The sequence below is a fragment of the Protopterus annectens genome, chromosome 12.part0 (genome assembly GCF_019279795.1).
Source record: "Protopterus annectens isolate FY-2018-M chromosome 12.part0, PAN1.0, whole genome shotgun sequence".
In the NCBI taxonomy this organism is placed as follows: Eukaryota; Metazoa; Chordata; order Ceratodontiformes; family Protopteridae; genus Protopterus; species Protopterus annectens.
Window position 1 is genome coordinate 1,238,021,292 of NC_056746.1, and position 13,520 is coordinate 1,238,034,811.

The 13,520-nt window shown below is 37.8% G+C and overlaps 1 protein-coding gene across 4 annotated transcripts in view; it reads right to left on the reverse strand.

Moving 5' to 3' along the window:
* Nucleotides 1-13,520, reverse strand: part of RALY (RALY heterogeneous nuclear ribonucleoprotein) — a 2,391,440-nt gene that overhangs the window by 723,479 nt on the left and 1,654,441 nt on the right. The window lies entirely within an intron of this gene.

Sequence of the window (13,520 nt, forward strand, 5' to 3'; positions counted from 1 at the left end):
TGAGTGAAGAGATGGAGATGAGGTTATCTGGCTGTGTGTGTGTGTGTGTGTGTGTGTGTGTGTGTGTGTGTGTGTGTGTGTGTGTGTGTGTGTGTGTGTGTGTGTAGGGGCATTATAGATCTCAACTGTACAGATTTTCCCAAATGTCCAGAATTTTGTCTCATATTTTTAATCTGTTAAAATTTGTGTGTTTTTTTTTTTTTTTGCAAATCACTAAGGATTGAAATAACTAGATAGTGATATACATTTGAGTTTCAGAATTAATATCATTCAGAAAATGCATGATAACACAAAAACTGTTATTCAAGTATCTTTCTAAGTTTATATGAGCAATATTTAAAATGCGTCCCTATTTGTGGGCCTTTGTCCCCCATTATTTTAGGCTTTGTCCAGATTTCAGAGGTTGAGAGATATGAGGAGCTGTATGTGCGTGAGTGTGTGTGTGTGTGTGTGTGTGTGTGTGTGTGTGTGTGTGTGTGTGTGTGTGTGTGTGTGTGTGTGTATGTATGTGCTGTCTCACTGTATATGTGTGTTGCATGTGTTGATTGGAGGAAAACTAATGTAGTTCTAATCGCTTTATGTGTTCGATTCAGAGGCATGTAAATGAGCCACTTATGAGCTCTGGCTTTGTGCACCTCTTGCATGTCTTTGAATTGCTTGTTATCACCATAGTGCTATTAAAACCCACCAGAAAATCACTTATAGCACTTTGGAGATAATGTCTTTGAATGCTACCTCAGATGTGAAATGCATACCAAATTAATTTCCTTTAGAGTAGCAATATATTTGAATGGATTACACGAGTGAGTGACATGCCAAAGACTCTGTTTAGGCTACAATATTTTCCATTCTTGATGTTTCACACTTTTTGTATTCACAAGTAGTTTTGATGATTGTGATGCAGACAGATTTAACGTTTTCAGAGGTTTGAGTTTGGTAATAATGAATCAGCAAACACAGCAGCTTTTCTGTATTTGATAGTATAAATAATATTTTCATTTTTGGTTATAGAAAATTTATTAATTTTGTATTTTCTGAGTACCCTTAGGGTGTTACCTGCTCAGTGTTTTCTGAAATGTTTACGTCTTAACTTATGACAAAATAAATGTTTGCAACTGCCAGGAAGACAATTTTGTTCATGAATTCCTGCTTGGTGTGTGATAAAGTAATGCACTGTGCTAGGGTTTAGGATATTAGTTTAGTTACTTTGAGGAAGAAAGTAGGGAGTAAAGAAAGGGAAGTTAGTTGGTATGGTATTAGATGATGAGGGGGCTTTGGTATTTAAGGATGGGAGAGCAGGCTTTCAGTCTCCTTGGTATGGTTGTGTCTGGGGCAATGACAATTAAACTTGAACATTTCTGGACCCTAAATAAACATTTTAATGGTAAACATGAAGATAAATTTGCCTCATCAATAAAAAAAATAAATGCACATTTTTCTGTATTGTCAAATAGATATAAAAAGTATGCAGAAATAAAAAAAAATATCTTTCAACTGACAAGGACAAAGTTAGAATAAGCAAGATTTTATGCTATGCTAATTTCTTTAACTAGTTCATCATGTTTTAGGAAAAATAGTTCCTGCAGTTCAGTGGAAAAAGTGATGAAAGATTTCAACAAGATCAGCATGTGTACTTAAAAGACACTGTGTGTACTTGGCTGTACATCACACGTGGAAAGTAAAAAAAAGACATTTTAGGTTCCTGACCAAATATGTGAAAAAATTAAGTTTAATTTCACTTTTCTGGAAATGAATACTTTATTAAACATGAATATTTCAGAGTTTATGGCTAGGCACACACTCAGACACACATTTAATCAGGATAAATATTGCAAAATATTTGCAGATACTTAATGATGTTAGCAGTTTTTGACGTACACTGCAAGGAGAACAGCAAATCACATAAAATCAAATGTTTCCATCAGCGATAGTTTTTCATGTGTAAAAATTAATAAAACAACAAGCTTTAGTTTGTAACTTCAGTTAAAGCTAAAAAACATATCTTGTAGGAAAATTATCTGTAAGTAATAAGACATAAAGAAATATGACCTAAAACACTTCCTGGAGTAATCCAAGGAAGAAACCTAGAATACCACCTGGAGCAAGTCGCACTTCCTGGAGCAATCCGAGGAAGAAACCTACAACACTTCCTGGAGCAAGTCGAAGAAGAAACCTATAACACTTCCTGGAGCAATTTGAGGAAGAAACCTACAACACCTGGAGCAAGTCGAAGAAGAAACCTACAACACTTCCTGGAGCAAACAGAGGAATAACCTACAACACTTCCTGGAGCAATCTGAGGAAGAAACCTACAACATTTCCTGGAGCAGTCCGAGGAAGAAATCTACAACACCCCTGGAGCAAGTCGAAGAAGAAACCTACAACACTCCATGGAGCAAGCCAAGGAAAAAACCTGAAGGGCAAATGCCTTACAAATGCTTGGGAGTACAATAATATTTCTATTTAATTATTTGGTATTTTGGTGGGTAAATTGTTCCAAGAATCCTTTTTGGCTATGATCAAACCAAAGACATACAAGTTATATATACTATTCATTTTACGATCACATAACACAAAATTTAATTTCATAGACTATAAAATGACACTCTGTGCAAGTGACCTTGCATACAAATTCAAGCTAGTGTATCTATTATGGAATATGAAGTCTTGATTAAGTGAGAGTAAGACTCCAATATCAGAACAGAAATATCTAAAACTAAATGCGAGTATAAAAAAGTGAAAATAATGACACACACAATAATTGATTCTAGCTTGTTTTTTCAGAGATATTTAGCACCTGTGCATCCCAAACTGTGGGGTGTCTCATTTCCCTACATCTGTAGCATATCTGAGGTCACATAAACTTGGAGAAAAGGGAAAACTATAAACCACAAAAAAAGTCATCTATTCCCTTTTCTACATGTGACTTGAGCTTGGGAACACTATAAAACAGCATGTGTGACAGAGCAACAGCTGATGACCTGAAGCATTAGTAAGGCAAGGCTTTGTCTAAAGATAAGCAATACTTTGTGTTGATAAAATATTATGTAACAAATTATATAATTCCACATAAAAGTATATAAGACAAAAGTTGTGCAGTTTCAAAGACAGGCTATGCCACAACACGTACATAGCATACAAGGATCACACATACTACTTATGGAAATACTTCATCAGTAATAAACATCAAATGTTTTTTGGTATATAGATAGATGGTTACATCTGAATACACTACTTATAATACAGTCCAACACTGCAGAGATTTTTGTTGGTATCACCAGTGGCGGCTGGTGACTTCAAATCAAAGGGGGGCTGCAGGAGACAGCTGAATGGGTGGGGTCAATGGGAAGGGGTGCGGCCAACTAGAAAGGGGAGGAGCTATGCTCAAAACCACAAAAACTAAATATACTGCCCTGGGTGCCAAACCGTCATTATTAGAGTCCAATCAAGACAAAATGAAGTGTAGAAGAATAAAAATATTGCAATGCATTGGCTGCATGACAGCTTAATATCTAGATGTAAACAAAAAAGGTTGTGAGGCATGAAAAAATAAATTACTTTTTTTTAAATACATTAATGGAATGCCAGTCAAAATCAAGTATAAGAAAAACAAGCAGCAGTCAACTCAAACCACTTCTTGCACTGCAGTTCTAATTATAATTTATATTCAGCTTTATTAAAGTACCAAGTAACATGTTGAAAGTAGAAATCTCTAATGCCCCCACTTGGAAAAATGTTCCTTATCCAAAAAAAGACCTGCTGCCCGACATCTACTTGTTTCATGGGGAAAACATGATCAAAGTAAAAAATGAAAAGCAAACAAGAAATAAGCTCAAGATACATTGCTTAAAAGGATTACTGTACAGGTTATGAACCACACTAAAAGGATTACTGTACAGGTTATGGACCACACGATTGGCATTCTGTTTACGGGTAAAGCCAGCAGAGATGACTGGAAGTCTCCAAGTGTAATGAGACTCTTAAAATAATGTAATCCTGTCCTTTATTACAAATACTGGCATATGCATTTCAATACCCAAGGCTTATACATTATCTAGTTAAGTATTCTCTACATGGCAACAGAAATGCTTTCAATGTTGGCAATTCTTTAACAGTATGCTTAGTAAAGCTTACTTGCATCTTGCAATCTCAGCCAAGCTTAGCTAATGGTCATTAAAGTATTGCTACTTAAACATAGAGCAACAGGCATTTTGAGTAATAAGCATAAACCAACAGTACAAAAATATGACAGAAACCAGACCATTCTGTACAAATCAAGGACATATGAAAAGCCACTCTAGTACTTGTGTCTACCTTGTATGGGGATACTCTGCACATTTACACTGCATAACTACTCCTTGCCTTGCTTCGACACATCCAGAGTCACTACATGGGGGAGTGGGGTGCAACAAGTATGTCACAGTTTGAAATGTCTCTGGCTGACTTGTGATGACCCTGACACATTTGTCATACCTCTCAATCTCAGAGCAAGAAATCTGGATAAAGCCATACAAAGAAATGGGACAAAGGCCCAAAAATAAGGACAATTTTTAAAATATTGCTCTTATAAACTTAGAAAGATAGAGGTCTTGCATTAGTATGAATTTTCTGAATGGTATGAAATCTGAAACTCAAATGTCTGTCATTATTTTCTAACCAGTCTTTAATGATTTGTCACTAATTTGCCAAAAAAACACAATTTTATGAAAAATAGACCAAAAATGTGATGTAAAAATATAAAATAGCAACACAATACAGCTGGGAACCCGTCAAAGAAGGGATAGTACTGCTAACTTGAGCAGCTGACAAAATAAAAGAATCTACATGCATTTCTGAAATAAAAGTAATCTAACTGATTATTACAGTTATTTCTTAATTATAAACCCTCCATGTTTTCTTCCAAAATTGCTATTTTACAGAGGGATCATTAGGGGAAGAGCAACATTTTGAGCCAAAATCAGGGACAGTTGAGAGGTTTGGCTTTGCCTAATTCTATAAAGCAATTTATTTGCATGTACCTCTCAACCTGTTAATGCAATAAATCTGGACAAGGCCAAATATATTGGGGGAACATATAAACAGTACTAAAAATTGCTCTTGTATAAACTGAGACAGTTGATAGAACAGGTCTTACTTTAGCATGCATTTTTCTGAAGGTTATGAAGTCTGACACTCAGTGTGTCATTATTTAGTGACTTAATTCCTAAATGATTTGCCAGAAAAACACAAATTTTATGAGGAACAAACCAAAAATAAGAAGCAAAAAATCTATTCATTCTTTGAAAATCTGGACAGTTGGGAGGTATGGTTCAGCTGGGGCTGCCTAAGTTTGCCGCCCTTCCCCCTCACAAAACCATGGTCGAATGGAGCCTCCCCCTGCAGCCATTCCATAGGTTCATAGGTTCATAGGTTAGTACTAAGCTAGATGCCCTTGCGAGCCATTTTAAGCTTAGCCAATTATCCCTTTCCAATGATCCATTACTTGGCTATTTCACTCCATTTACCATAAACACTAACGTGCATACTGATTTACTTCTGTGATGATTTGAACTTCATTTGAAAGTTTTATTTTGCATTTTACAGCACAAACACTAAGACATCTGCTAAACAAACTTGGCATTAAAACTTCTCTGCCATTTAAACTCACATTCATTGAAACAACATTGAAACCCACATTCAAAGAAAATACATTTTAACCGTGGCAGATAAAGATTAATTCTGGGCTGTTTTCAACTCATAGGCCACTTGCATATGAAACATACATGTGCTCTTTGATACACCTTCCTATTGCTTTGAACATTTTTCCAGTAAACAATGAAACAAAATGGATGCACCAATGACAAAACTGCCCAATTCAGAACATTTCCATCATAAAAGTCTACTCAAACTTCTACAGTCCACTATTATCAGTAAATATGCACAATTGTACAGTCCACCATTATCAGTAAATATGCACAATCTCTGAAGTAGTAAAAAAGTCATCTAAATAATTCCACATTAAATAAATCTGAAGAGGTTGCTGCTAGCAATCAACTTTATATTTCATGGTTTCATCGAAAAATAAAGTGTCTGATGCCCCTGAGGAATAAATTGCCTAAATTACATTAAAATAAGCTAGTAATATTGCAATAGGAAATGGATGGCAAACTGATAACAGGCTCATAGTTAGTATCTTAACTTTCAGTACGGCAGCATTCATCCCTTATGGGAGTAGAACCAACAACCTTCTGCATCAAAAGCAAGTACACAACCTGTTGTGCTATTAGCAATGCGAGCTGACTTAGCATAATCAGCACTAAACTTCTCTTCCCCTGCAGCTCTCAGCTCCTTGGAAAATCTACTCAATACTCAACTGCATCTCAACTTCGCAGCACAAGAAATCTGGAAAAAGCCAAATTTATTGGGGTGGGTCAAAAGGGCAAAAACAGGGACACATTAAACATTGCTTGTATAATCTTGGAAAGCTGCTAGAATAAAATGCTGTGTTACCACCATACATTTTACTGCCAAGGTCCCTGTGCAAAACAGTCAGAGCAACATACCACTACGCCAAATCAGCTGCTTTGTGAAAGAGAGGAAGACTGAAACTTAAATGGCTATCATTTAATGAATTCAGTTCTCACCATAGCTGTCAACCTCTTAGCACAAAACACCTGGACAAACCCAGTAATGAGGGAATACAGCCCTCAAACATATTCAGTGAATTCAGTTCTTGCCATGGCTGTCAACCTTAGCACAAAAAACCTGGACAAAGCCAATAACAGGGTAATACAGTCCCAAAAATAAGGACAAATTTCAAATAGTCATCTTATAAACTTAGAAAATTGCTATATAAAAAGGTTGTGTTACTATATATTTATTGCTAGAATAAAAAGTAGTTTTACTATGCATTTTCTGAAGAATATGAAGTCTGAAATTCAAATGCCTGTCAATTTTACTTCTGACGGAACAAAAACAATTTTCAGCAGAGGCCCAGGGAGAAATACTGTAGACACATGTCTTTGTAAAATGGCATGACACAAGAGCAAATCCAGACAAACACAGGGATAAGATGCAGACTCCACACAGAAGGCACCCCAGCCAAGAATCAAACCAGAAAACCTATAGCTGTGAGGCAACAATACTGCCACTGCACCATCAAATATGTAATGAATTAAACAGTCAGAAACCTGAAGTCTGAAATTCAAATGCCTGTCAATTTTATTTAACATTTGTTAATCAGGACAGTTTGACTTGGAACAAAAAAAAATAAATTTTCAGCAGAGGCTCAGGAAGAAATAATGCAGACATGTCTTTGTAACATGGGAGGACACAAAAGCAAACCCACACAAACACAGGGAGAAGATACAGACCCCACAAAGACGGCACCCCAGCCAAGAATCAAACCTGAGAACCTGCAGCTGTGAGGCAACAATGCTACCACTGCACCATCAAATATCAAGCATTGCAACATTTACAAACCACAGATATTATGAGGAACAGATCAGATCAAATATGAGGCAAAAATCTGCATTTTTTTTTAACAAATGGTGGTGGGTAGGGAATTCACCTCTTTAACACCTGCATACAAGGTACAGGGTTCAAGCCTGAGGTATTCCCTACCACACCACCATGAGTCTAACCACCAGTATATTGCACCTGGGGCCTTTACACACACACACACACAGACACACACACACACACACACACACACACACACACACACACACACACACACACACACACACACACACACACACACACACGCCATACATCAAAATCCCTATCCACACACACACACCATACATCCAAATCCCTATTCACACACACACCATACATCCAAATCCCTGTCCACACACACACCATACATCCAAATCCCTATCCACACACACACCATACATCCAAATCCCTATCCACACACACACACCATACATCCAAATCCCTATCCACACACTTACCTGTAGCATAAATTCAAATCCCTAGTAGATCTTTCCCTGTAGCATAATCCCAGTACGAAAACCTGCCCGTGCACATCCCCGTCATGAGACCTTCCCCCGACGAGACTGCAGCAACCTCCAATCTACACCAGACTCTGCCCATCACGAGATCGACGCTCGACGAGACTGCAGCAAATTCCAGACTGCTGACGTTGCAGTCCGACCCCGACGTGTTTTCCCAGCGAGTTCCAGGACAGTCTATGCAGTTTAAAACTGCATAGACTTCTGGGAGCTCCGTTCTTCATGTTTCCCAGTCAGGACTGCTGCTGAGACAATCTGAACATGCTCCAGACTGTCCCAGCAGCAGTCCGGACTAGTGCGCATGTGCGAAAATTTTTGAATTTTTTTTTCTTTTTATTTCTTTATTTTTCTTTATTTTAAGTTGAGGGGGCTGCAGTCCGGCAGTCCAATAGCACAGGCCGCCCCTGGGTATCACTACACTATATACACACTATGCACATGATAAAGACATAAACTTTTTCAGTCTAGGTATTTTGTAAAAGCATGATAGATATTATTATTATTATTATCATTTTATATGTATGGTATGTGAAATCGATAACTTTATTTAGATATGGTTTGATATTAATGTTCTGTACATTCTTCACACACATGTATACAAATAAATGTGTGGAGCGGAGTATTTTTATGTGTATAAGTATATATGTGTATTTTACGTAACCAATAATATCACCACAAGTGAGATTTGCATATGCACCTACATAGCTGTCATTTAACATTGAATTTTCATAATCAAGTATTACACGTGAATTGTTATATGTGGATTGTTTACGTACACTTGATGTTTGTTAACAACCAACATATAGGTCTGAAATCGAACATTTTACTAAAGTATTTATTATACACAAAAATAAGATTGTTGTATTTAAAAGTTTTAACAAGTTATTATTAATTTTAAAAAACAAGGTATAGACAATTAGTAAGTAAGAGACTATAGTTTTTGAATTGTCATTTTTAATTTCAAATTCATTGGTATTTAATATGGAAGTATTTGATATCATCAGTTACATCATTTCCTTTTAATCAATTTAAAACGGGAGTAAGGGAGAGTTTTTCTGAAGACGTTCACGTTTGAAATAAAGGTGAAAGAAAGCGCTAAAATTTATTGGGCTGTGTGGATTCCTTACCAGTTTGCTGGCCACTGTTTGTTTTTCGTTTTTAACACTTCGTCAGTAATAAATCGTTATTCCCTTCCCTGTGTTTACTACTCATTACATATCTGCTTCATAAAGTGCAGTAAATGAGGTTATTATTACTGTGCAGATAGTGTCATTATGGAGAAAACAGTCATTTTTCCATACTTATGGCATTTCTTAGAGTTTATTAAATACACAGGCAGCTTGGCTGTTTACATTGACAGGATCTGCACTTCTCCAACAAGTTGTTGTAAATGGTTTTATTTAGCAGGGATACATTACTCAATGCTTCTTTTCCATAACAAGTACAAATATGGGTCTTTTTGCATACCACAGATCTAATTGTTTTACCACCATCATTAAATGGACCGTCTTATTTTAGCGTACATTAAAGTTCACAATGAATACTTTAAATATACATTTACTATCATATTTTATGATAAAGCAGTCCTTCTACCTAAGCTTTGAGAATTATAATGTTTACATTGATGACACCACAAAGTCTTAATCTGCTTTTCTTGCAAAACATGCTACATTTGATATTGATATTTTGCTGTAGTCCTCCTTTGACCATCAAGCTCACTCCTGGTCATTCTGTTGACCCTTTTGTTCCACTTGAGTGAACGCCCAACTAATGACTTGTAACCTGTGAGTCAGGGTTGAGTGAACTATGACCATTGCCTTACCTCCCCCCGCACAAGCTCACCAACCAACATCCAAGGGATTGCTATGCAATAGGCCTTAGCAATGTACAGTCATGCTTCTACATAGTGTGATCAATTGGCCTTACCCCCCCCCCCTTTTGACACAAATCCCCTCCCATGTAATAGGTCTCTACTGAGAATTCGACCATGGAGTGTGTGCCCTGGATAAGAGCTGCTACAACATAGACATACTAACATGTATTACATGTTTGCTCTGGGACACATTTTGGCCATGTGATTCCTGTCTTTCTTACTAAAATGTAATAAATGACAAGAGATATACAAAGTCCCACACTATTGAATAATTTAAGTTGATACATATTTGTAGAGCTATAAATGTAAATAAGATGCATGGAGACGCATTTAAAACCAAAAATCAGTATATGTTTTTTATAACATATTTATCTGCTGCTCAACATTTATATTATTAACAAATGCCTTTGGACACAGAGATTTATTTATTTATTTATATATTTGTTGACCGGGAGTGTCCGACTGGATGTAGGTCCATTTTCAGCGGAGGCCTGGGGAGAAAAGCTCCACAGTTAAAATAAACAGACAGTAGTTACATTGGATTACATAGCGATTAACAATTTACATAGCAAATACTTACAACATATTTACAGATGAAGAACATAGTACATCAGTAGACAACTAGAATCTTTATCTGTGAAGTACATAACAGACATTAACAAATGTTACAAGAAGTTCCTGCTGTATAAGTAGTACTGGCTTATGAGTATCTGAGCTTGCTATAATCAAGGTAGTTAGTGGAGTGGAAAGAAAGGTAATGTTTGGATGGGGTGGGTGATATTAGAGTGGGAGTTGCAAGGGCATAACCAGCATGTTTTTAGGTGCGCTTTTAGTAAAGTTTTGAAGTGGGTGCAAGATGCTATGGAGGTAATTGTGGGTGGGAGGGAGTTCCATAATTTGGCTATGGTGCAAGAGAATAGTGCTTCACCAGCAGAGTTATTGGCTTTAGTGATCTGCAAGTGATGTTTATTGCTGGATCTTAGTGGTCTGGTGGTGCGATAGGGTTGGAGTAGATTCTGCAGGGATGGGACATTTACTGGATGGTTTACTAGTTTGTGGGCAAGTGAGAGTTTATACCATTGAAGGAGGTGAGGGAGTTTAAGCCAGCCCAGTTCAGCAAGTGAGAGACAGTGGTGACTACAGTAGGATGCGCCTGTGGCGAATTTGGCAATTTTGTTGTAGCAGGTCTCTAGCTTGTTTAGATCGCATTAGCTTAGGTTGGTATATATTGGAGAGGCATAAAGTAGGGTGGAGATAAGGTGGGAATTTGCTACTGAAATCTTTGCTGCTTTGGTGAGAAGTTGCTTATTTCTGTATCGCGCTCCTAGTTTTTTGTGGACTTTTTTTATGGTCATGGATATGTGAATGTCAAATTTTAGTTTATTTCCACTCCTAGCAATTTGGTGTGTTCAACTGGGTATATAGTGGTGTTGTCTTTTGCTGTGATGTTAAAGTGAGAGTTGTTTTGAGTATGTTTGGTGGGTTGGAAGATGAGTAGTTTAGTTTTGTTTGGGTTGAGTATTAACTGGGCATTGGATAACCAAGTTTCAACAGAGGAAAAGGCTTCCTGTGTGACTTTTTGCAGTTTGGGTAGGGACTGGGCTGAGCAGATGATGGTTGAGTCATCTGCGTATTGTATGAGTGTGCCATGTTTGGTGGCAGAGGCTAGATTATTGGTGAAAACAGAGAAGAGTAGGGGTCCAAGGATGGATCCTTGGGGAACCCCTATGGAGACAGGTAGTTGGGGAGATATGCCATTCTGCCATACAACGGATTGTTGGAGGTCAGACAGGTAACTCTGAAACCAGTTGGTGACTGATTGTGAGAAGGATAGGTTATTGAGGACAGAGATAAGTTGTTTGTGTGGGACCATGTCAAATGCTTTAGATAGGTCTAGGAAAGTAGCAGAAGAGAGATAGCCATTGTTTTTATGCTGAAGGATAGTGTTAGTAAAGGAGAGTAAGGCAGTGGTGGTGCTATGGTTTGGTCGGAAACCATGCTGAGTATTGGAAAGGAGGTTGTTAGTAAGGAGGTAGTCTGAGACCTGATAGTGTATGCATCTCTCTAGTATTTTGGAGAGTGGAGATAGAATAGCTATGGGGTGGTAATTGGTTAGTTCTGTGGAGGGTCCACCTTTGTGGAGGGGAATTATATGTGATACCTTCCACAGTGTGGGAACGTAACTTTCTGACAGAGATCGGTTAATCAAGATGGATACTGGGTAGGCCAGAGCATCAACTGCGATTTGTAAGTATTCACTTGGGAGGTTGTCTGCTGCTAATCTGGTGGGCTTAAGTTTAGTTAAGAGTTTTTTTTATGTTGGAGGTAGGTACAGGAGAAAAAGAGAAGGCAGTGGGGAGATTACTAGTTGAAGGTGTGAGTTGGAGGGGAGGGGGGTTGTGTTGTTTAGCTAGTGATAGTATGGTTTGTGTGAAGTGTGTGTTGAATGAGGTAGCAATATTTTCTGAGGAGTGAGGGATGTTAGGAGGAGGGGTACTGACTTTTCCTGGGTAGAGGATGGAATTTATGGAGGACCAGAATTGTTTGGGGCTGTGTTGGGAGGAGTCTAGGGCAGACTTTTAGTATTGGAATTTGTCCTGTTTTATTAGCCTTTTGACTCTATTGCGTGGTTCTAGGAATTTCTGTCTAGTTGAGGGGGGTATGGTTTTGCGCCAGTGCTCCCAGGCTTTATCCCTGTTTTTCATTTCTGACTTAGTGGTTTTCTGTAGCCATGGGGAGGGTTGTGCTTTGGTTCTGGAAAATCTTATGGGGGCATGGTAATTAAGGATGTTCAGGAAGGTAGTATTAAAAAATTCAACTGCGTCATCTAGACTGAGGTACTTTAGAAGATGCCAGTTACATTCTTTGAGGGATGAGATGAATGTTAGTTTTTTACGTACTTGACGGTAGATGACAGGTTTAGCTTGGTATAGGTATTTTTTGAGTAGGAATGTTGGGGAGTGATCACTCAGGCTATCTGATAAGCAGCCTGTTATATATGACTGGGGGCTCTTACTGACTACTATCCAGTCCAGGGTAGTGTACTTGCTGGAGTTTTTATTTATCCTGGTTGGCGACTGGATTAGTTGGGTGAAGCTATGAAGGTTTACATGATGGGTTGGATGGTTGCCAGAACAGGATTGCCAGTCAATATTGAAATCACCTAAAATTATAGTTTCTTGGGGGAGATGGTGGGTAGACCAGCTCAGGAGGTTTTCTAGTGGAGGGATGTTTTGGCCAGGTGGGAAGGAGCATCCAATTATGTTGATGGTTTTGTTTTGGTTTATTTTGAGATTGGCATATATTATTTCTTCATTACCTATTTGTGGAGCTGATGATTTTAAAATCTGGATGTTTAGATGCTGTTTAAATATTATAGCTACAACACTTCCTTTCTTGTTTAGCTGGTCTACTCTTAGTATGCCATAACCTGTAGGGAGTATTTGCTCACTGGTAATGTGAGGTTTTAGCCAGGTTTCTGTCAGGATGACTATATCTGGGGAGTACAAGTTTATGGCGGCATGGAGTTCATGGACTTTGTTGGATATACTTCTAATATTTAGGCTTAGTAGAAGGAAGTCACTTGGCTTTCTATTGGCTGTAATATGGGAGAAGTCGTGGTTTTTAGTCTGATTATGAGGATTGGGGTT